The sequence below is a fragment of the Danio rerio genome, chromosome 4, assembly GCF_052040795.2.
Source record: "Danio rerio strain M-AB ecotype USA chromosome 4, GRCz13ab, whole genome shotgun sequence".
Classification (NCBI taxonomy): domain Eukaryota; kingdom Metazoa; phylum Chordata; class Actinopteri; order Cypriniformes; family Danionidae; genus Danio; species Danio rerio.
In genome coordinates, this window is record NC_141024.2 from 66,046,154 (window position 1) to 66,068,652 (window position 22,499).

General features: G+C 41.0%; 2 protein-coding genes and 5 non-coding genes across 7 annotated transcripts in view; 2 read left to right on the plus strand and 5 right to left on the minus strand.

Moving 5' to 3' along the window:
* The window catches only part of LOC147845203 (uncharacterized), a 449,333-nt gene that overhangs the window by 419,778 nt on the left and 7,056 nt on the right, over window positions 1-22,499 (minus strand). The gene's annotated exons all lie outside the window — the stretch shown is intronic.
* LOC110439488 (uncharacterized) overlaps window positions 1-22,499 on the plus strand; it is a 95,437-nt gene that overhangs the window by 51,649 nt on the left and 21,289 nt on the right. The gene's annotated exons all lie outside the window — the stretch shown is intronic.
* trnav-uac (transfer RNA valine (anticodon UAC)) lies at window positions 1,227-1,299 on the minus strand. Its single transcript has one exon. It is a non-coding gene; the product is annotated as a tRNA-Val (tRNA).
* Window positions 10,769-10,841, minus strand: trnav-aac (transfer RNA valine (anticodon AAC)). Its single transcript has one exon. It is a non-coding gene; the product is annotated as a tRNA-Val (tRNA).
* Window positions 12,170-12,252, plus strand: trnal-gag (transfer RNA leucine (anticodon GAG)). The gene has a single exon. It is a non-coding gene; the product is annotated as a tRNA-Leu (tRNA).
* Window positions 13,336-13,408, minus strand: trnav-uac (transfer RNA valine (anticodon UAC)). The gene has a single exon. It is a non-coding gene; the product is annotated as a tRNA-Val (tRNA).
* Window positions 15,623-15,695, minus strand: trnav-uac (transfer RNA valine (anticodon UAC)). The gene has a single exon. It is a non-coding gene; the product is annotated as a tRNA-Val (tRNA).

Sequence of the window (22,499 nt, forward strand, 5' to 3'; positions counted from 1 at the left end):
TTTGTTGAGGAGCTGGCCTGTTGCCCTCATTTGATGGCCAAACTCCTGTGCTGGCAAACTTTTTCAGATGTGAAATCCAGTCAGCGTCTGACATGGCTTTATGAGATTTTTCAGACATTTTTCTCCTATAAATTAAACGGTTTTGAATTAAAGTATCCAAATTTGAAATACAACATACTAAAACATTCATTCGTGCAATTGTGTAGTTTTTCCTACCTTTTTTAAGAAATCACTATCGGAAAAAATCCTTTACTGTAAGCAAAACGATGCTGTGCTCTGTCGATCGATGCTGTTCGTTGAATATCACTGATGGTCAATGAACTTTTTTGACCTCTGACCCGCCTCCAGAGGACCGCGTCATTCCTTCGTGTACCTTCGGCTCAGTTCGGAAAATTGATTGACATCTGACTAACCTGTTTGACTGCACACCTAGCGGTGATTCTTGGAACAGTTCCTACCCCCCGGCTTCAACATTGTCTCGACTCTGATTGGTCAAATGTTGAAAATGTTGAGAATTCCGGTCCACGATTGGATGCAAATGTTGAAGCGCTGCAACGTGATTGGCTACAATGTTGGAGCGTATCGCTCCGATTGGCTCTCATCTTCAACATTTGTGAAATATTGTCGGACTATCCTTCGGCAGCTGGCGTTCAGGTCGCAGTCTCCCCTGGAGGCGTGGGTTCGAATCCCACTTCTGACAAACTGAGCCTGCGGCGATGCGCTCAGGCTGAAGTCTTTAACTCCCTGCCACCATGTCCGAATGATACAGTAACACTGACAAAACGCCGCATCACGCGGGCTTTAATGCAAGTGCACCGAAAGGGGATCAAAAGAATTGTCCTGGGATGGCGTTGATTTTTAAGGTTTGCAGGGCATTTTTTCCTCAAATCCTCGTACAACGTCAAGTCATGGCATTTGACAGATCCACGACCTTGTATCCTGCATCCAGGCCAGTGGTGCTTCAAGTATTTGTAGTCTTTTTTTATAGAGCTGTCTTGTACGGTCCGCATCGTGGAGGGCCAGCAAACGCACTGGCCACCTGCTCATGCACAACACAAAGCTAAAAGAAATCAGATTCTACGCAAGTTTGCGACACCGCGAGGGGAGGTAAACACTGAGTTGAATTCAAACTTCTAGCCTCACAAGGCTCTGCAGAAAGAATGTTTTCAGTGAACATCAGTACTCAACAGAAGCCTGATTTGACAATTGTCGTAAAAGCCAGAGGTTGTTTCCACCCAGTTTCGAACTGGGGACCTTTCGCGTGTAAGGCGAACGTGATAACCACTACACTATGGAAACCCCACAAGTGCTCTCACCAGCGAAGTTAGGCGTGCAAGGATAAAACAAGGTGTACGCGTTTGTCAATCAAGCAGACAAAGCCATCAAGCTAACACCCATCTCTTCAGAGTACACCCGAACCCCGGTGAATATCCCTCTCTCTAAAGAAAACGACACTCCTACTCCAGTGTAACGGGTGTCCCATCAGCAACACACCCGTCCATAATAACTCAGGTCTTGGACACAATAAAGGAAGCCATCCACCATTGCACTCAATCAGATTTATTCTCTCCGTCTGAGATAAAACTGAGATAAAACAAAGATATGTAATGCAGGAAAGTGCAGCATTAACATTCAGCTCTCTCTCTTTCACAGTCACACCGATCTCTGTGAATGTACATTTTCTTAAACTCAAAAACATAACATATAAAAATTTATAAACAACATACCTGAGATAAAACAAAGACATGTAATGCAGGAAAGTGCAGCATTAACATTCAGCTCTCTCTCTAAAAGGGAAAAATACAAAATCTCTCTCGTTGGGCTCTTGTATGAAACTTTAAAATGCATTAGCAATGTAATGCTTCAGCTAGCAACACACAAATCATCTAAATCGTAAAAAAAATAAACATTAGGAAATCAAAACATGAACTAGTGTATTATTTAAACAACATACACATCTGTTTCGCTCGATGAAATTATATAAAATTGTTTATATCATCTTTTTTTTTAAATTAGTTTGCGAGAGAGAGAGACGAGCTGCGCTTACCTTTCACAGTAACACCGATCTCTGTGAACCTACGGTAAGCGCAAAGGAACAATATTCTCCTGCAATTTATTTACCACAAGGGGGCACTCAAATACCATCTTATGTATAATGCCTAATTTCATGTCATTCACTCTGATGAATTATATCATCTTATCTTTTCAACTCCGTTACATTCACCCCCACTGAATTACATGAAATTTAGGCATATCCAAAATTAAGAAAACAATAACAGATTATCAACATCTCATATCAATGGAGAATTTCCCATAAAAGGACAGTCAAAATTCAATTATCCCATAAGGACAAAGTGATAAGAGAGTAGCGCTAAGCCTTCATATCAACAATCGACAGTGAAACATCTACATACATTCCACCAAATCCTCCTAACCTCATGCATTGTCAGAATACAAATGCAAATAAAGGGAAAATAAAACATTGTAATAAACATACAGTAAGACAAATAAAACTGCCCCTCATAGAAGTCAACCAATACACATCTACTACCTCAGGTATTTGATTTGAACATGAACCATAGACCTATAACTCGTCCATATAAACTGAAAAAATTAAGGGAAAATAAACCCTCTCTTAAACCTATATGTAGACTGCTAATTTGCAAGAGCACGTAACAGAGACCTACAAGCAGCTTCTACATTTTGCTTTGCATCTTGAATGACAGTCTGACCTGACATTGTTTGAATCAAACGATCAACTGGCTTAATAACACGACCAAAGCGTGATCTCACCTGTGTGACAAGTGTAGAACTTGGTGGTACATTCAAACTGTCAATTATGTGCGTGTTTGTAGGAGTATGTGAGCTGGAATGGGTAGACCAGACTGTCCCTGCGTCTGAATTCTGCACATTTGAACTGCCAGGTGCTTCATATCCAGAGACGGATATTGTCACTTCATTGGACAAATCAGAAACAAGACTTCCTGATGTAGCAGGAGTTACTGTAGTACCAGGAACTGTCAGAACTTCACTCAGTGCTTGATCGGAATTAGATTGAACACATTCCTCAGGCAGGTCTGAAACCCAGCTAATGGTTCTGTCTCTGGCACTAGATTCCTGAACAGATATAGAATCCACATGGTCACAGTCATTGATGACATCATCCTGTATGGATGGAACCCTGCCTCCCATCATCACTGATCCTTCCAAGTCAACTCCATTACAGCCATCCTCTTCATCATCAGACACTTCCACATCCCTTTCTACAGGATCATTGCCAATGGCACTTGAGCAGAGGACAGAAGGTGAGTTTTGACAAGAATCAGATACAACAGACATCTGATCCGACTGAGGGATTTCTACATTCACAGGTAAGAAATTTACTACCAACAGCAGGTTCCGATGGACCACTTTTTCCTGCCCTGTAGATGGATTATGGATTCGGTAAGTATGCGTGTCTGGTCTACAATCCACAACAGTATAAACTGTTGACTCCCACCTGTCAGCGATTTTCTTTTTGCCCCTTTCAGTTTTGTTTGCCAGGAGTACTTGGTCACCTATCTCAATGATCAACCCCTTCACCTTTCGGTTGTATATCTCTGCAAGTCTTCGTTGCTCTTTCGTAACATGTTCATGTGCGATTAAGGATGCCTCTTTCAGGTCTTTTAACAGAGTGGAAACAAATTTGTCACAACTTGTTACAGTAGGGTCATCCAAAACGGAACGAAAAAGAATGTCAATAGGTAAACGAGGCACCCGTCCGAACATCAGATAAAAGGGAGCATATCCTGTGGTATCGTTTATGGTGCAGTTATACAGGAATGAGAGAGTCTGCAACCGTCTAGGCCAATCTCTTTTTACATCTGGTGACAAGACTCTGATCATATTTCCAAGGGTTCTGTTAAAGCGTTCTACACTTCCATTACCCATCGGGTGATACGGTGTGGTATGTGACTTACTAACCCCAGAAACCCTTAAAAGCTCACGGATTAACTTGCTTTCGAAACATGCCCCTTGGTCACTATGGATCCGCTCTGGAAGACCATAAACGCAAAAGTACCTGTCCCATAAAACCCTGGCAACTTGTTTGGCGGACTGGTCTCTACACACAAAGGCTTGTGCCAGTCTTGTAAAATGATCGGTTGCTACTAAAACGTCAACAGACCTGTTACTGGAATCTTCCGCTGACCAGAAGTCTATGCATACAAGTTCTAATGGTCTACTTGTTGAAATGTTCTCCAAGGGGGCTCTTCCAGAAGGATCTGTAGTTTTGCTCACAGTGCAGCGGTAACATTTGTGTACATATTCTCTTAGAGTTCCTTCCATGTTCAGCCAAAAGAATCGCTGCCTGGCCAGGCTAATTGTCCAAGTCTGTCCTTGATGGCCACAATCATCATGGATTCCTTTCAGAATCACTTCTATCAGGGACTCAGGGACAACATACTGATAGCGTTTTGTTTTGGACAGTTGATCACGAGACACTCTGTATAACACACCATTCCTGACAACCAGTTTCTCCCAGTGCTTCAGATATCGAACAACAGCCACTGACTCCTTCATTCTTTCTCTTCTAGAAGGTCTACGGAGGCGCTCAACATAATAGAAGACTCTAGACAAGTGCTTATCACTGAGTTGTTTTTCACGCAGCTCTTGTTCAGTATATGCTGGCAGTGTATCCTGTCCCACTGACATCACTTGAGGTAGGTGATCGATGGAAGTCATGGCTCGAGCCTTGGCACCAATGTTCCACTCTAAATGTGAATCTATTATGGCAGAGACCTCATCCCTAGGAATCATCATCAGTTCATCCATTTTTTGAATATTGTGACTATACATTTGTTTTGCGTTAAGGACACTTTGCCTTTCTCCTGAATCACTTGAAATCCTAAAGGCATCCTGCACTGAACCTGTTGACATTCCTCTAGACTCAGCTAGAAGGGCACCATAAGGCTCCTTGAGCAGTCTCTGTACAATCTCAGCTTTGACAAATGGAACCCGGCTTAGGGCATCCGCGACAATTTTTTGGGGACCAGGCACATACTTGATGTTAAAGTTGAAGCTTGCCAGTTTAGCCACCCAGCGCTGTTCACAGCAATCAAGTTTGGGTTTTGTAAGGATATGGGCTAAAGGATTGTTGTCAGTGAAGACAGTGAATTCATGGCCCTTCAGCCAATGACTGAATTTATCGCATATAGACCACTTCAAGGCCAAAAACTCCAAACGATGTGCTGGATAGTTTTGCTGTGAGCGAGAAAGGGACTTACTGGCAAAAGCCACTGGCCTGGCCTTGATCTCCCCCTCTGGAACCTGTGAGAGCACAGCTCCAATCCCGTCTAAGGATGCATCCGTTGCAAGCACGAAAGGGCGATTAAAATCCGGATGGGCAAGGACGACGCTTTCGACCAACAATGTTTTCAACTTCTCAACAGCCTGGACCTGAGCTTCTGTCCAGTCACTGGGTTTCAGTTTTTTATTTGAACTAACATTACCCCGTTTCCCTGGAATTCTTGCTTTTGCCTTCTGTCCTTTCAAAAGACTATAAAGAGGCTTTGCAACTGCTGAATAACTTGGAATGAAGTGTTGGTAGTAATTCACCATCCCCAGAAATGATCTTATTTTCTTCTGAGAAGGAGTTACTCCATCTTGCTCCATCAAGTCCAAACTGCTCATTTTAGAGATGCTCTCAACTTTGCTTGGGTCTGTGGAAACACCAGTCTGATCAATTATGTGTCCAAGGAACTTCACCGATCTTCTCATAAGGTGACATTTTTTTGGAGCTAGTTTAAGATTGTACTTGCGGAGCCTGCCAAACACCATTTCCAAGCGATCCAGAGCAGTCCTTTCATCTGGGCCAAAAACAATCAAGTCATCCAGGTAACACAAGAGACTGAGGAAGTTTTCATCCCCAAATATACTGGTCATCATACGCATGAAGCTCCCAGGACTGTTGCAGAGGCCTTGAGGTAAGCGATTATACTCAAAAAGGCCCATGGTTGTCGTAAAAGCGGTAAACTTGCGGTCTTCTTCGTGCAATGACATGTTATAAAATCCGGACGTTAAATCCATTGTGCTGAATAAAACATTTCCGCCCAGAGCTGCCAAACAATCCGCCTGATGCGGAAGAGGATGTGCATCCTTCAATGTCCGTCTGTTTAACCAGCGGAAATCTGTACATATCCGCAGGTCCCCATTTTTTTTCCAGACCAAAACGAGAGGAGAAGCATACTCATTGGTAGATCGCCTAATTATTTCCTTTTCCTCCATTTCAGTCAATACTTGTCGGAGTTTTTGATACTGACTGGGTGCTACTCGTCTGAATGGCAGCCTGAATGGTCTGGTGTCTGTGAGATGTATCCTGTGGACAAAGCCTTCTGCTTGCCCACAATCAAGATGGCTACGAGAAAAAACATCTTTGTAACTCAGAATCAAATTAACCAGCCGCTGCTTACATTCATCTGAAATGTCACATGAGTCAATGTCTAGACTGTCCAGATTAACTGACTTGAGTTGCTCACTCACAGGTAACACATCCGCTGATTCATTGGATAATCTTGTTGTGCAGTTTGCCAATGAAGGACTGACAGTATCAGAATGATCAAAATCCTCAAGTGCAATGCATGGATAGAGGTCTGCAACTTTGGCGTTTCTCTTTAATAACACAGGTCTGCCTGACGTGTTGATGAGCTTTAAGGGGACCCATCCATCTCCCCACAGAGACGTGACTAGTCTAGCCACCATGACACCTCTGGGAGCAGAGTGAGAAGATGTTGGCTCAGTCATAACTGCACTCCCTGGAGACAGAACCACATTTCTAGGCAATTTTCCCCATATCAAATACTCACAGCCTGGTTCAAGACAAACAGCTGAGTTGCATCTTACTGTTCCCAATTTCTCAGGTATGTCCTCTCCTCTCCAACGGTTCAATCCAGCCAGCATTGCCAAGAAGCTTTCACACTCTGGGTCTGAGGAAGTTGGTCTAGATACTGCTTGCCAAAATCCATCACTCAATTTGAAGTATTTGAGAATGTGTTTAATAACATTAGTTCCAAGTATCACCTCATCATGTTGTCCAGGAACAACTAAGGTAGGAACTATCATCTGTATACCATAAACTTCCATGGTAAGGTTAAATGACGATTTTGGTTTCACATGCAGCCCTCCACAGCCTACCAGGGTAACATCAACAACAAACTCATCACATTCATTTACTGCACCAGCTGATCTTAGAGTCTTCTCAGCAGATTCATTTATAGTGCAGGCCATTGAGCCGCTATCCAACATTGCATTCATTGTAACCACCTCTCCAATCTTCACTGGCGTGTAAAAGAGACTGTCATGTCCACCAACAACATTTGTATTCTGGTAAATGATTTTTGAATTTTCACAGTTCACTTCGGCTGAAAGATTAGCAATTTGAGTCTCAAAATCATTAGCAACTTGGGAGTAATATTGGAGATGACCCGCACTGCCTCCCTCCAAATACGGGTCTATTAGTTTCCCTCCTGTGGTGACTGGACAGGGGGTTGTTTTGGGCACTTGTTTTTATTGTGCCCTGGGGAGAAGCACGCAAAACACAGTTTGTCCATCATGCAATGAGTCACAGTGGTGTGTTTACTGTCATTACAGACCCGGCAAGCAGTTCTGACAAAGTTGCGCCGCTGTCTAGAGTCACGCCTGGTGTTGGAGACATCACGTTCTTGCACTTTATCCATGAGCTGCTCCATCATCTCAACCATGCGAGTCAACAACTGATTTTCAGCTGGTTGGGTGGATTGAGCCATCATTGGGGCAGGAGGCGTGCAGGAAGAGGTTTGAGTCTGTGACTGGCAGGAAATTTGTGTAGGTCCTGGCTGGTGGCAAATTTGAGTATCTGTAGACAAGCAGAATGTTTGCTTTGGAACAACAGGTGACTCCGTCTTGGAGTGATCATACATATCATGTCCACTGCTAAACATTGTAGTCGTGTGGCTTCGTAAATTTATACTAGTATTTCCTCTGCTCCTGAATTCTCTTTGGTAATCATCAATTCTGCATTGTATTTCTTTTGCATTCCATTCTTGAATGGGCTTGCATCTAAACATGTTTGATAAACAGGGGTCAGGGCAGAATTTAATGAACATCCTCGTTACCTCCTCTTCGATGTTGTCCAAATGCTTTCCTTGCCTTAACAGCCCCTCATTTGCCAGGTCAGCTGCTTTGTTCAGCCGGATCCAGTAATCTACAGGATTCTCTTTAGGCCCTGGGAGGGTGGCATAAAAATCAGCAAGTGGCAGGCAGGAGGGGGCTTCACTAAAATACTTCATGAGGATACTATAAATCAACTCAGGCTTTGCTGTGACATTAAGTGTAGCATCACTGCGTATACTGATTTTAACAATGTCCTTTGCCTTTCCAGCCAGCCTACTCATTATATCCCCGCTTGATCTTGAATCGGGCACATTTGTCTTCTCAGGAAAGACTTTGTCCGGTCTACCCACTCCTCAATGCCATACTTATCAGAGCCATCACCCCTAAATGTGTCGTGCTCTGACTTCATGTGTACTGTTAATTGTGGTGTCATCAATGTATGTGTACTCTGTTCTGTGTGTATTGGTGTCTGAGTATAGCTGGATGAGCTGGTCTGACCCTCAGCATTTACATTACCCAAACCTGCAGACATCAGTTTTGCTACTATTGACTCACCAATTTGTGAACCCAATTGGCCTATCATGTCTGTACGATGGTCAATGGCTACTCCATCCACTCCAGGTGTTGAAGTGTAGGGACCCTCACAAGCAACCCTCCCAACTGGCGTACTATTCACAGTTCGATTTAAACCCCTGCCATGGGCAGCTTGGAACTGTGACTGTCCAACCATCTGGCTGATACCATCACTAAAAACACCACCCTCTGAATTGTCAATTAACCATGCACCTCTACCCCGAGGAGTACCCATGTTATATGTTAAGTCTAAATCGTTATAATAGTTGTGTTTTTCAGCCATCTCGTCGTCAAAATTGCAGTTAGACAGAAAAAACTGACCACAAATAAACAATTACAGCAACAGCGTTAAATATGGCACTACTTGCAAAGATATTTGAATATAACTGTAGTCAAAAATTGTCTAAAAGTAAAAAAACAAATTTTTCATATGTCCATGCGTTGTGTTTTCAAAAAAAAACGTGTGAAAAATAAAATATGTTGTGAAAAATAGTGTATCGTCCCAATCACAGTGTGTGCATGTGTAAATACTGTTCACGTCTGAAGAAACGAAGGCTTGATCCGCTGATGAACTTGACACACGCAGCAATCACGGTCGATCTGTGTTGAACTGATCGGAGAATCCAAAAGAGTCACGGCACCAGTGTAACGGGTGTCCCATCAGCAACACACCCGTCCATAATAACTCAGGTCTTGGACACAATAAAGGAAGCCATCCACCATTGCACTCAATCAGATTTATTCTCTCCGTCTGAGATAAAACTGAGATAAAACAAAGATATGTAATGCAGGAAAGTGCAGCATTAACATTCAGCTCTCTCTCTTTCACAGTCACACCGATCTCTGTGAATGTACATTTTCTTAAACTCAAAAACATAACATATAAAAATTTATAAACAACATACCTGAGATAAAACAAAGACATGTAATGCAGGAAAGTGCAGCATTAACATTCAGCTCTCTCTCTAAAAGGGAAAAATACAAAAACTCTCTCGTTGGGCTCTTGTATGAAACTTTAAAATGCATTAGCAATGTAATGCTTCAGCTAGCAACACACAAATCATCTAAATCGTAAAAAAAATAAACATTAGGAAATCAAAACATGAACTAGTGTATTATTTAAACAACATACACATCTGTTTCGCTCGATGAAATTATATAAAATTGTTTATATCATCTTTTTTTTAAATTAGTTTGCGAGAGAGAGAGACGAGCTGCGCTTACCTTTCACAGTCACACCGATCTCTGTGAACCTACGGTAAGCGCAAAGGAACAATATTCTCCTGCAATTTATTTACCACAAGGGGGCACTCAAATACCATCTTATGTATAATGCCTAATTTCATGTCATTCACTCTGATGAATTATATCATCTTATCTTTTCAACTCCGTTACATTAGCACTAAATTCTCTGAGCACAAACAAATTTCTTGGAATATATAGCCCTTTTTCGTATGCATTGCCTCGTCTTGTTGAATCGCTAAATACCTCCACTATTTAATGTCGCTTGGAACAAAAGTGTCCACTAATTGTATGCTTCGGCCCAGTTTCGAACAGGAGACCTTTAGCGTGTAATGCAAACATGATAAACACTACACTACGGAAACCAATAGGCCAGTGGTGCTTCAAGTATTTATAGTCTTTTTTTATAGAGCTGTCTTGTACGATCTGCATCGTGGAGGGCCAGCAAACGCACTGGCCACCTGCTCATGCACAACACATAGCTAAAAGAAATCAGATTCTACGCAAGTTTGCGACACCGCGAGGGGAGGTAAACACTGAGTTGAATTCAAACTTCTAGCCTCACAACGCTCTGCAGAAAGAATGTTTTCAGTGAACATCAGTACTCAAAAGAAGCCTGATTTGACAATCGTCGTAAAAGCCAGAGGTTGTTTCCACCCAGTTTCGAACTGGGACCTTTCGCGTGTAAGAAGAACATGATAACCACTACACTATGGAAACCTTCAGAAGTACCACTAGCAGATAACCCTTTTTGATTGGGTGCCTGTTGACGATCATTGCTGGTGCGGCAGTGTATGCTATTATTTTCTCGCCAAAAGAAGAGCACTGTTTCTGCTCGGTTTCGAACCGAGGACCTTTCGCATGTTAGGCGAACGTGATGACCACTACACTACAGAAACCCCACAAGTGCTTTCCCCAGCGAAGTTAGGCGTGCAAGGATAAAACAAGGTGTACGCGTTTGTCAATCAAGCGGACAAAGCCAACTCAGCGTGACAAGCTCCCTGCAGGTATTAGGGCCAATTTACAATCCGGGCCCAACACAGCTGTACAGGTCCTAGCGAAATGTCCCCTTTCGTCACAATTGAAGCACCTGAATTCTGGGCATTCCTTCATCACATGGTCTGAGCTCATGCGTAGTCGACAGGTTTTTACCTGATTGGTGTGCATGACTCTAAAGTGCTGTGCCCCTTCAGCCGTCTCGATTTTGGTACTGTATGGTAGGGAGACCGTCTCTTCTGGAAATCTGTTTTTTACAAACCTTGTTCCATCTTCTATGCTTGTGCCTGGATACAGTCTTCTTTTAGTTTTAGACATGGGGAAAACTCCCCATCCCTCTAGCTTGCTTAAAATTTCTTCATCAGCTAGGTAAACAGGCAGATGCTTGAACGAAACAACATAGTCTCTGTTTTGTAACCTCCGTACTTCAGATTTCACTCCTTTAATTGTCAATCCATTGTCTATTAAAATTTCGGTGTCATCTTCAGTCTCCATCGTTACTTCATACTCCCTTGTTTGTTTGGGTCTCACCGCCAGAATTCTTCCTTCTCCAATCAGCTCCGTGACTGCTTTGATTATATCAAACCTTCTTGCATCTTTTACATTTTCTACTTCTACAGTTACTGTTGCTTCCTTTGTGCACACTCTTCTTTGTATCTCTTGCTTATCCTTACCTTTTTCACCTCTTCGTTGGCCGGGCTCTTCATTTTATTTATCTCTTTGTCTGCTGTCAAGTCCATTTTTTTATCTCTTCGTCTATTATCCAGCCCATTTTCTTTATCCTTTCGTGCAAGTCCCTCCATTTCTGTGTCGTTGCCAGGTAATCTGTCCATAATTAAAAATAAAAAACACAACATAACCACCCTTCAGGCAGCAAAATGCTGCTGTTAGGTGGTTTTTAAAGACAAAAATAAAACAAACAAACAAACCACTCAAGGCCAATAAACAAAAAGGTAGACAAGCAAAATGGGGAGAGCCTTTCTCTCCTCACTGCTGCCAACTCACTTCCTGTTTGCTCTATAGCGCCCTCAGGGTGGTGTGGTCGTAAGCAATGACAGCTGTCAAGTGTTGGCTATTGAAACTAGGTGCAGCCCCAGGAGCCGAGCACAGCTTAGCTGCCTGCTGCGCCAATGAGGTGGACAGCCGGAGCTGGGCAAGCTGTGAAACACCAGATTCCATGTCATGGTACTGCGGTGTGGCTCCCAGGAGACAGCTCCTGCCAAACTTGCATGTCAGGATGGCCGAGCGGTCTAAGGCGCTGCGTTGAGGACGCAGTCTCCCCTGGAGGCGTGGTTTCGAATGCCACATCTGACAACCCGAACCTGTGGCGATGCGCTCTGGCTGAAGTCTTTAACTCCCTGCCACCATGTCCGACTGATACAGTAACACTGACAAAGCGCCGCATCACGCGGGCTTTAATGCAAGTACACCGAAAGGGAATCAAAATAATTGTCCTGGGATGGTGTTGATTTTTAAGGTTTGCAGGGCATTTTTTTCGTCAAATCCTCGTACAACGTCAAGTCATGACATTTGACAGATCCACGACCTTGTATCGTGCATCATCCAGTGAGCAGAGAGCCAATTGAGAATGCGCGTAAAAGCAAATCTGAATGTTTCCGCTCAGTTTCTAACAGGAGACCCTCCGCTTGTAAAGCCATCGTGATAACCACAGGAGCCTCCGGTTAGGGTGAGAGCACTGTCTTGTGGTGCCATCGCAGAGAGACTGAAAGTCACTTTCCACAATGTTTTCATTCAATGTTCTACGCTGGTGGAATCACTTTGCCATTCCCACTCAGATTACGGATACACTGGTCTCCTTCAAATGACAGCTAACACCCATCTCTTCAGAGTACACCCGAACCCCGGTGAATATCCCTCTGTCTAAAGAAAATGACACTCCTACTCCAGCACTAAATTCCCTGAGCACAAACAAATTACTTGGAATATATAGCCCTTTTTCGTATGCATTGCCTCGTCTTGTTGAATCGCTAAATACCTCCACTATTGTATGTCGCTTTGAACAAAAGTGTCCACTAATTGTATGCTTCGGCCCAGTTTCGAACAGGAGACCTTTAGCGTGTAATGCAAACATGATAAACACTACACTACGGAAACCAATAGGCCAGTGGTGCTTTAAGTATTTATAGTCTTTTTTATAGAGCTGTCTTGTACGGTCCGCATCGTGGAGGGCCAGCAAACGCACTGGCCACCTGCTCATGCACAACACAAAGCTAAAAGAAATCAGATTCTACGCAAGTTTGCGACACCGCGAGGGGAGGTAAACACTGAGTTGAATTCAAACTTCTAGCCTCACAACGCTCTGCAGAAAGAATGTTTTCAGTGAACATCAGTACTCAACAGAAGCCTGATTTGACAATTGTCGTAAAAGCCAGAGGTTGTTTCCACCCAGTTTTGAACTGGGGACCTTTCGCGTGTAAGGCGAACGTGATAACCACTACACTATGGAAACCTTCAGAAGTACAACTAGCAGATAACCCTTTTTGATTGGGTGCCTGTTGACGATCATTGCTGGTGCGGCAGTGGATGCTATTATTTTCTCGCCAAAAGAAGAGCACTGTTTCTGCTCGGTTTTGAACCGAGGACCTTTCGGATGTTAGGCGAACGTGATGACCACTACACTACAGAAACCCCACAAGTGCTTTCCCCAGCGAAGTTAGGCGTGCAAGGATAAAACAAGGTGTACGCGTTTGTCAATCAAGCGGACAAAGCCAACTCAGCGTGACAAGCTCCCTGCAGGTATTAGGGCCAATTTACAATCCGGGCCCAACACAGCTGTACAGGTCCTAGCGAAATGTCCCCTTTCGTCACATTTGAAGCACCTGAATTCTGGGCATTCCTTCATCACATGGCCTGAGCTCATGCGTAGTCGACAGGTTTTTACCTGATTGGTGTGCATGACTCTAAAGTGCTGTGCCCCTTCAGCCGTCTCGATTTTGGTACTGTATGGTAGGGAGACCGTCTCTTCTGGAAATCTGTTTTTTACAAACCTTGTTCCATCTTCCATGCTTGTGCCTGGATACAGTCTTCTTTTAGTTTTAGACATGGGGAAAACTCCCCATCCCTCTAGCTTGCTTAAAATTTCTTCATCAGCTAGGTAAACAGGCAGATGCTTGAACGAAACAACATAGTCTCTGTTTTGTAACCTCCGTACTTCAGATTTCACTCCTTTAATTGTCAATCCATTGTCTATTAAAATTTCGGTGTCATCTTCAGTCTCCATTGTTACTTCATACTCCCTTGTTTGTTTGGGTCTCACCGCCAGAATTCTTCCTTCTCCAATCAGCTCCGTGACTGCTATGATTATATCAAACCTTCTTGCATCTTTTACATTTTCTACTTCTACAGTTAATGTTGCTTCCTTTGTGCACACTCTTCTTTGTATCTCTTGCTTATCCTTACCTTTTTCATCTCTTCGTTGGCCGGGCTCTTCATTTTATTTATCTCTTTGTCTGCTGTCAAGTCCATTTTTTTTATCTCTTCGTCTATTATCCAGCCCATTTTCTTTATCCTTTCGTGCAAGTCCCTCCATTTCCGTGTCGTTGCCGGGTAATCTGTCCATGATTAAAAATAAAAATCACAACATAACCACCCTTCAGTCAGCAAAATGCTGCTGTTGGGTGGTTTTTAAAGACAAAAATAAAACAAACAAACAAACCACTCAAGGTCAATAAACAAAAAGGTAGACAAGCAAAATGGGGAGAGCCTTTCTCTCCTCACTGCTGCCAACTCACTTCCTGTTTGCTCTATAGCGCCCTCAGGGTGGTGTGGTCGTAAGCAATGACAGCTGTCAAGTGTTGGCTATTGAAACTAGGCGCAGCCCCAGGAGCCGAGCACAGCTTAGCTGCCTGCTGCGCCAATGAGGTGGACAGCCGGAGCTGGGCAAGCTGTGAAACACCAGATTCCATGTCACGGTACTGCGGTGTGGCTCCCAGGAGACAGCTCCTGCCAAACTTACATGTCAGGAAGGCCGAGCGGTCTAAGGCGCTGCGTTCAGGTCGCAGTCTCCCCTGGAGGCGTGGGTTCGAATCCCACTTCTGACAAACCGAACCTAGTATCGTGGATCATCCAGAGAGCTGATTGAGAATGTGTGTAAAAGCAAATCTGAATCTTTCCGCCTAGTCTCTAACAGGAGACCCTCCGCTTGTAAAGCCATCGTGATAACCACAGGAGCCTCTGGTTAGGGTGAGAGCACTGTCTTGTCGTGCCATTGCAGAGAGACTGAAAGTCACTATCCACAATGTTTTCATTCAATGTTCTACACTGGTGGAATCACCTTCCCATCCTCCACTATTGTATGTCGCTTTGGACAAAAGTGTCCGCTAATTGTATGCTTCCGCCCAGTTTCGAACAGGAGACCTTTAGCGTGTAATGCAAACATGATAAACACTACACTACGGAAACCAATAGGCCAGTGGTGCTTCAAGTATTTATAGTCTTTTTTTATAGAGCTGTCTTGTACGGTCTGCACCGTGGAGGGCCAGCAAACGCACTGGCCACCTGCTCATGCACAACACAAAGCTAAAAGAAACCAGATTCTACGCAAGTTTGCGACACCGCGAGGGGAGGTAAACACTGAGTTGAATTCAAACTTCTAGCCTCACACCGCTCTGCAGAAAGAATGTTTCCGAAGCCTGATTTGACAATTGTCATAAAAGCCAGAGGTTGTTTCTGCCCAGTTTCGAACTGGGGACCTTTCGCGTGTAAGGCGAACGTGATAACCACTACACTATGGAAACCTTCAGAAGTACAACTAGCAGATAACCCTTTTTGATTGGGTGCCTGTTGACGATCATTGCTGGTGCAGCAGTGGATGCTATTATTTTCCTGCCCAAAGAAGAGCACTGTTTCTGCTCGGTTTCGAACCGAGGAACTTTCGCATGTTGGGTGAGTGTGATGACCACTACACTACAGAAACCCGACAAGTGCTTTCACCAGCGAAGTTAGGCCTGCAAGGATAAAACAAGCAGTACACGTTTGTCAATCAAGCGGACAAAGCCAACTCAGCGTGACAAGCTCCCTGCAGGTATTAGGGCCAATTTATAATCCGGGCCCAACACAGCTGTACAGGTCCTTGCGAAATGTCCCCTTTCGTCACATTTGAAGCACCTGAATTCTGGGCATTCCTTCATCGCATTTTCTGAGCTCATGCATAGCCGACAGGTTTTTACCTGATTGGTGTGCATGACTCTAAAGTGCTGTGGCCCTTCCGCCGTCTCGATTTTGGTACTGTATGGTAAGGAGACCGTCTCTTCTGGAAATCTGTTTTTTACAAACCTTGTTCCATCTTCTATGTTTGTGCCAGGATACAATGTTCTTTTAATGGTAACACTTTATTTTGATGGTCCCCCTTTAGATAGTCTGTTGACCATAAGTTACTTTTCAAGTTCTTATCTGTTTACTCTCATCTGGGTAGTATCTGTAGATTGTCTTTTAAATGTTCTTAGGCAATCATTACAATTTTTACAACACGTAAACATTTATTAAACTTTTAGTAAGTTGTGTTACCAAAATAAGTTCTAGATGGTCAACAATCTATCAGTAGATATGTAACAAATCTTCAACAGATGTTCAACAAAGTATTAGTAGATATGCAACAAATCCTCAACATTTATTAAACTTTTGATCAGTTACATGCTACCAAATTAGGTTGTAGTGTATTACAGTGTATTAGTAGATATGCAACAAATCTTAAACAAGTTTTCAGAAAATTTACCATCAAGATTTTTTTGTTGTCAGTGTCTGCATGTAGTTGTTAATCAGCTTATCATTAGACTTTTAGTAAACATTCAGATGCCTATAAGAAGCAACACAACATAATTTAAAATGAACTTTAAACAAATATAAAGTTAGGGTTAGGTAAAAATTTCATACATGCATTTGCAAAAGTCTTCAACTAACTATTCGTTACATTTAACCCAACTTTCAGTAGACAGTTAGTTTACATTAAGTTACATTTATCTGCTCATCTGTTGTCACACTAGGCCAATCAATATGAAGTGAAAAATTAAGAAATGCTGGTGAATGACTGTAAGGAGCCAACATCACAGACAGCATGGTTACTATTCTGTAAATGTTCAGCAGATAGTCAACAGACAGGTAGTAGCAACACTGATGCAAGTATTTGAAGATAGACACAACAGCACCACACATACAAGAACATAAAATAAATACCAGAGTCATTAGTTCATCCAACTGCTTTTAATGTATTGCTGTCAAAAAACAAAATAAACAGCCCAGATAATTAAGCTGAGGAAAACATTCACTTCAGGACAACTAAAAACAATTGTTACATTTGAAGAGTTCAGATGCAAAACCTTTAATTGCCATATAACATTTATTCATTCATTTTTTTCAGCTTAGTCCCTTTATTAATCAGGGGTCGCCAAAGCAGAATGAACTACCAACATATTTAGCATATGTTTTATGCAGCAGATGCCCTTCCAGCTGCAACCCATCACTGGAAAACAACCATATACACTCATTCACACACTCATACACATTAGCCTACCCAATTCCCCTGTACCACACGTTTTTGGACTTGTCAGGGAAACCAGAGCACCCAGAGGAAACCCACACAAACATCGGGAGATGATCAGCACAGAAACACCAACTGACCCAGCCGAGGCTCAAACTAGTGACCTCCTTGCTGTGAGGCAAACATGCTACCCACTTCACCACCATGCAGCCACCATATACATTTTTTTTTCTAAAATGAATATTTTTTTTAAGTCTCAGTTCTGCAATTAAACTTTTTTTGTGGCAAATATTTTTTTCATTATCTTTCAAACAGTAGGCTGAAAAAAAAACTAATTTTAGAAAAACAATTCAAATGGTGGGCAACGTGGTGGCGCAGAGGGTAGAATGTTCACCTCACAGTAAGAAGGTCGTTGGTTCGAGCCTCAGCTTGGTCAGGCGGGATTTCTGTGTGGAGTTTGCATGTTCTCCCTGTGTTCGCGTGGGTGTCCTCTGGGTGCTCCGGTTCCCTCCACAAGTCCAAAGACATGTGGTACAGGTAAATTGAGTAGGCTCAAATATGTGTGTGCTTGGATGTTTCCCAGTGGTGCATTGCAGCTGGAAGGGCATCTGCTGTGTAAAACATGGATGTTGCTGGATAAGCTGGTGGTTCATTCCATTGTGGCAACCCCAGATTAATAAAGGGATTAAGCTGAAAAGAAAATTAATTATTTTAGTCGGAATTTTAAAAATTTGCATCCGATGTCAATATTTTTTTTTTCCTTTGGCATTACAGTTGAAGTCAGAATTATTAGCCCCCCTGTATTATTAGCGCCCCTGTTCATTTTTTTCCCCCAATTTCTGTTTAATGGAGGGGAGATTGTTTCAGCACATTTCCAAGCATAATAGTTTTAAAAACCCATTTCTAATAACTTATTTATTTTATCTTTGCCATAATGACAGTAAATAATATTTTACTTGATACTCTTCAAGACACTTCTATACAGCGTAAAGTGACATTTAAAGGCTTAACTAAGTTAATAGGGTGAACTAGGCAGGTTAGGGTAATTAGGCAAGTTATTGTATAATGATGGTTTGTTCTGAAGACTATCGAAAAAAAATAGCTTAAAGAGGTTAATAATTTTGTCCCAAAAATGGCTTTAAAAATTTTTTAACCTGCTTTTATTCTTGCCATAATAAAACAAATAATACTTTCTCCAGAAGAAAAAATATTATCAGATGTGCTGTGAAAATTTCCTTGCTCTGTTAAACATCATTTGGGAAATATTTAAAAAAGGGAAAGAAAATCAAAAGGGGGCTAATAATTCTGACTTCAACTGTATAAGCTAAGCTTATTGTGCTGTAGGTTTTTGCTTCTACATTTTAGCAACAGTAAACAGGAGCATTATTGAACAAAGAAACATACAAAAAACATGGCCTTAACAATAAGTGACAAAGCAAATCTACTCTAATCACTTATTCAGATAGAAAGACAAAAGTGAACCCTTACTTTTCATTGATACAACCTTTATGCAAAAATCTCCAAAAAATGAGCTCTACACTTTTGAGCGAACTCTGTTATTTTTCCTGGTGTGAAGCTGATTCTGTTAAATTGCTCCCTGTTAGCAAAGTACAGCTCTGCAATTGCAGCGAGCTGGGCCACTGCATTTTGAGACACCTTCTCTCTGGAACGCTCTGGTCATGGTTGCTCCACGTCTTGTCAGCTTTTTGGTTTTATTTATTTAATAAATGTATATGGTATTTAAGCAAGTTTTAGGGGAACTGGATATAATTATAAAGAATAATATTTTTTACATAATATAATCAATTTTATTTTAAATTGTTATTTTAAATAATAATAGGCCTACACACACACACACACACACACACACACACACAGTCTAAAAATTGATTATTAGGCATGTAATATACACCCAGTCTAAAGCATGTAGTTTCCAGAAGCAATCAAACTGCTCAAGGCTGGGCTAATGCTGAGGTTTCATCTTTGGGTATAGACTCAATAAGATCCATCAGCACAATGTGACGTCACATTCGACCGAAGTGCTTGTGTGTGTGTGGCTTTTTTCTGTGTTAGTGGGCGAGGCCGCAGGTTTCAAATCTCCCGGGTTTGCGCACGCAACTACTTGTGTTTCATAGATACGTCATCACAAAACACCTAATGACTCATTATCAAGACGACTCATTTGAAGCACTATGAGTCGACTCTTTTATAGATGAATCAACCGTTTTAAACACTGTACACTTACAGATATAAGCCTTAGCTGCATATTTCACTTCACTTAGAGCTGTTAAACACTACATGGAAGGGCATTTTCAAAAACTCATAATATGTGCTCTTTAACAAAATAAATACACTATTGAAATAAAATGCGCAATAAAATAGAAACCAACAACAAGTGAAATAGTAGAAACTGTAGAACTATTATGGTTATAAACTATATAAATACACACTCATGTAAGAGTCCATCTATTAGTCCCATGACGGAACTAACAGCAAGGGTGAAGGTTAAATGCGTGTAAACCTTTTAGCACATGTGAAAAGAAATATTTTTGTTCGTTATAATTTATTTAAATTTGTTTCTAGCTCTGAATTTTAATCTGACTCCAGTTTATAATAATTTTAGATTTAGATTCATCTAATTCAAGCAGATTACCTTATAGGTTGTGATTAGGTCTAATTTAGATTGTTTAATCTAATAAATCCTTATATTCCATTAATGTTTCATCGTTCACTTCAAGTCGCTTAGAGTCAGTATGCTGGCCAGTTTCATCTGCTCACGAACATATCTTCGCCAGTTCCGATTCTTAGCAGATATGCTAATTTTCTTTAAGTAATAATAGGCCGCCCCATGCTTGCTTATACTTAAAGAAAGTTTGATTTAGCCCCTAGATTATATCATCAGTGATTGTCAGAAATAAACAAGTCTCTACTGCTGTGCCTATGCTCTATCTATTGCGCCTGAATATATGACTAATTCTCGTCGTAGGCTGCGGAAACATCAGCCTAAACAATGTACTAGATTTAAATGATTTCAGGAGATATTAGAGTTAAACAAGAATTTTACATTTATTTGTCAGGAAAAGATTTTCCATTGCAGTTCACATAATTAAACAAAATAAGCCAATCAAGATTGTACAACATAATTTACTCAAAGATACATTTAAGAGTTAAAGAGGAATACCTGACCATGTAGAAATACTTTGCAGCATATAAGTCCTGATGCAGAGCTCAGAGACTCACAACCTGCAATGGGGTATCCTGTCTACAGGATCACACGGACACTTCTGCACCCTTTGCCTAAATACTCAACTCATCATAAATTCAAGAAAATAAATGCTTCACCAAGACTCTTGCCTGGTCATGAGTTGATGCGAAGACCATTTTCCCTGGAGTGGAGCATCTGGCAAAGATCTTTTCAAAGTCAAAACCCAAATTAACTGATATAAAGGAGATTGTAAAATATTACAGTGAAATTAAGACCACTTTAACAATCACACAGAGACATTTAAAATCACACCAAACATGAATATAAAGCCCCAAGATGCACCAAATTAAAAATTTAAACATTCTGTGTGGAATATGAGTGAGCTGCACTGGTGGAGAAGGTAAAGTCCAGGGCAAAGAGGGGGGCTCAGGATGCATGATCGAGACAACCTGAACAACTGGTTTTCTAGCTGATCTTCTTCTCACATTGGAAAGTTTATTGTTTTAGTGCCTGACCATTCTCATGCTCTTGTCTCGTGTGGAGTTCCATAACAGTTTGCAGATTTAAATATTATGGAGAGATTTAGCCATCCTTACACTATTATGTGCATATCTGATCTTAAACTGTAGTTCCACTGTACTCTGCAATGAGAACCTCAGTCAATAATATTTATGTAAAACTGATTTTTTGTTGCATCATATGATCATATTTTAAACTTTTCATAAAATCAACAAACAATGTGTACCTAAAAAGCATTTTCTAAGAAATAAAAAAGTTCTGTCCTATTGTCACTAAGTTATTGTTACTTTTTTTCTACTGGATATGTGGTTTATATCTAGTATATATATATATATATATATATATATATATATATATATATATATATATATATATATATATATATATATATATATATATATATATATATTGATTTGTCTATTTGCTGGCTTGCTATCAGAAAACAAACACTAAGCTAGGGGATAGATTAATTAAATTCTACAATAACAAGTAATTTGTAATTTGTTCATTTATACCCCATTTTTGATTAATAATGTTTTTCTATGCAGACTTTATGTATTGGTCTAATATTTGTATAAAGAAAGTTTGCATTTGCATTTACTCATTTAGCAGCTTTTATCCTGCGACAACAACTAATGACACAAGAAGAAACAGACTCAGCCTATTAAAGGTTCAGAGCTTGTGTTTTTGAATGCTAACAAACCTTAAGCCAAGTCCAACAAGTAAAGCCACACAGTGTTGTTTTAAAGCTTATTTAATTTTAATTTTTTTAAAAATGCACTGTTCTATTCTCAAGTCAATTTGTTAAGCTCATTAGGCCTTGTGGCTTTTGTATTTTTATTTGTATTATCTTTCACTTAAATTGCTGTTTCATAAAGACATCTATTGGGAAGAGTTGCCATATTTCATATAAAGATTTTATGGCACAAACGCGTTATTTAAATTAAAGCTTACTTGTTTTTATTTATTAAAAAGCCTAGCTTGATGTGCACTATTTTGTTTTTCTTTTGCTTATTTTATTGTCGTGATTTATAAAGTAATCGGATTTGTTATAAAAGCTTTTCTGGTAAAATAATAATAATAATAATAAAACAATAATCAACAATTAAACAGTGTTTAAGTGTCTAATGCCGGCAGAATCATATGTTACAAAACTATTCACAAAGACTATTTGATTTATTAAATAACTCATCTCTTATGTTTTCTTTCATGTTATGTGACAAAAGAATGAATGACTCAGATGAACTAAAAGATTCATTAATTCGCTCATGTGCACGATGTGTAGTGCGAGACAAGATCAGTTCATTTTTCGAGTCCTCTATCGAGTCGTTCGTTCACCAC